This window comes from Spinacia oleracea, chromosome 6 (assembly GCF_020520425.1).
Source record: "Spinacia oleracea cultivar Varoflay chromosome 6, BTI_SOV_V1, whole genome shotgun sequence".
Taxonomy (NCBI): Eukaryota; Viridiplantae; Streptophyta; class Magnoliopsida; order Caryophyllales; family Amaranthaceae; genus Spinacia; species Spinacia oleracea.
Window position 1 is genome coordinate 109380502 of NC_079492.1, and position 2586 is coordinate 109383087.

The 2586-nt window shown below is 40.4% G+C and overlaps 1 long non-coding RNA gene across 1 annotated transcript; it reads right to left on the minus strand.

Annotated features, from left to right (window-relative positions):
- Window positions 1–818: 818 nt before the first annotated feature.
- On the minus strand, window positions 819–2586 carry LOC130464008 (uncharacterized). Its single transcript, XR_008924296.1, has 3 exons — window positions 1948–2586; window positions 1659–1720; window positions 819–1022 (listed from the first exon to the last, which is right to left on the minus strand). It is a non-coding gene; the product is annotated as an uncharacterized lncRNA (long non-coding RNA).

The window sequence follows — 2586 nt, forward strand, 5'->3', positions numbered from 1 at the left end:
GCTCCTCCTGTATTCGTGAAAGGTGGTTAAGGACAGTCTCTGACGAAATGATCTTCCCTCCACATCGATAACACGTATTCGTTTCTGCACGACACTTGCTTCCTATTTGTCGGGCATTGCAAAGTTTCGAATAGTTGATATATCTGGTTGATCCATTTTTTTCAAGTTCCATCGAATCGGGCTTGTCGTCATAGATTGGTGGATTCGAGGGTGAAATCTTCTCGAATAGTGACGCATTTTCGTTCTCTTTAGTGTCTTTCGTTTGCTGAAAATCTTTGACTAATTCAGTTAACATCGTACTTGCCGTTCCTAATCGTTCCATCATCTCTTGTGGTCTTCTATAGATTGGTCGTCGTAAATATCATCATGGAAAATATCATTGTGGATGACGTCGTCGTGAATGTTGCGCTTGTGAACTTCGTTCGTGGCATCGTTAGTAACCTCGATAGTCGATATTTCGCATAACATATTCAATCAAGAAAACATAAATAACAGAAGAATAAATCCCTTTAATCCCGTTCCTACACTCACACTCATTCCATTTTAGCTTGACTTGAATTTAACATATTCTTTTTAACTTATTCCTTAAAACTCTTTGCTTAAAGCCTATTGAATTCTATTACGTGCAAAACCTGTAAGGTTTAGCACTTATGATCCAGAACCTTGGCTCTGAATACCAAACTGTAACGCCCCGACTTCTAAACACCATAAATTAGGTTAATTATCTTTAGTTAGCAGCGAAAAACCCTAGCTTAGTCGGAGCGTCACATGCCTATTTCCCTCGTGGGAAATACAAGGCGACATAACCTTTTTTTTAAATTACTAAATAAACTTTAATAATAAATACTTTTAACATCTGATTAAACATTAATATTAAAATCTAACTCAAATCATGAAATCAAACTTAGACTTTAAATAATACATCCCTTTATTGCTAATGACATAGTTATCTTTACTAAACATCGATCGTGAATTTGGTGGTTGCATCCTCACTCTAAGGCATCCCATGATCTTCTTCGTACCTAAAACAAAAGCAATATCGTGAGCCGAGGCCCAGTAACATACTACCCTAACAGCGTAACCTCATTTCAATTCATTTTATTTACTTTGCAATCAGGGAGAATAGAACATAGTAAAACATTTTCATAAATGCAATAAAACATTATTTATAACTTGAAACTTTGATAGTTCCCATTATCTTTCATAAAACCTTCATTTTACTTGGTAACTGACAAGTTAGCCTTGCGGGACGTCTCCCACCTTGCGATAGTCCTCAAGGAGCACTCTCCCTTGTTGGACATACGCCCGTACCTAATTAGTTTCTTTTTTTAGCTTGCGGTAACCCTCAAGGAGCACTCTCCCTTGTTGGGTGTCCCGCGGTACGGCGGTACGTGCACGACCTAGAAATAGTAACCCCACTAACTGCCAGAACCTGTTACACTTTTATTTATCATGTTTTGTATCTTATTCGTAACTCATAAACATCACTCTTATAAAATCATTTATCAACACATTTGAATATCATCATGCATAAAACAAACTTCATAAATACATTTCATAGCCCACAATCCAAAAAAAACATATCATTATAAACACATTTCATAATTTCATAAAACACATTTCATAAGGGGATTGTGGGTGTTAGCAATAGATGTTACCTCAACCGTAGTTTATACTTCCTGTTCGATGGATCGTTCATCCTGAGCCTCGAGTCTGAATTCTTTCAAGATATTAATTAATTAAATTTAGTATTAAAACAATAAGTGCTTTAAAACCACTAATATTTCCATAAAATCAATACATGAAAATTTATTAAATCTTAAGTCAAAATAATTTCTAAGTTATTAATTTGAAATATAACAATGTAAAAGTAATGATTTATTTATTTATAAGAAATAACATTAATACAAAAATAGGTGTGTGTGTCCAAAGTAGGTAGAGCTTTACCAAAAATGGATATTGGGCTTGGACTTTGGTGTTGGCTGACTTGAAATTAGATAACAAAAGTTCCCAAGTGGAACTTTGTTTCTGGAACGTGGGTAAGCAAGCAGCAGGCCGCACGAGTGCACGACGGAAGAGGAAGAAGGAGGAGTAGGACTGGAGGAGGCTGGGTGGCTGGGCGGTTGGGCTCAAGTGGTTCGGCGCCGCATCACGGAACCGCGCCGGAGAGGCGGCGGTGGTGGTGTGGTTTGTGCCGGCGAAACAACAAGAAGGGGGAAGGGTGGTCGCGCGAACAGGGGAAAGCAGAGGGGTGTTTCCGGTCGAGTCTGGGCGGCAAGCAGCCGTTCACCGGGGTCTTTTTGAGGGCGGGGATTTACTAGGGGGTGGTGCGGTGGCTGGAGAGTGGTGGTGTGGTTGTGGTGGTGCAGGAGGGGGACGAAAAGAGGGAGGCAGGGGAAGGGAGTTGTGGAGCTGCGAGGAGAGGAGGGAAATAAGGGGTGGCTGCGACGGTGGTGGATGATCGAGGTGGTGCTAGGCAGCAGGGGTAGTGGTGATTGACGGTGGTTTTGGTGGCGGCAGCCACCGATGGTGGTGGTGGTTCGAAGCAGAGAAGAGAATGAAAATTGAAATTTGGTTTTGATTTTG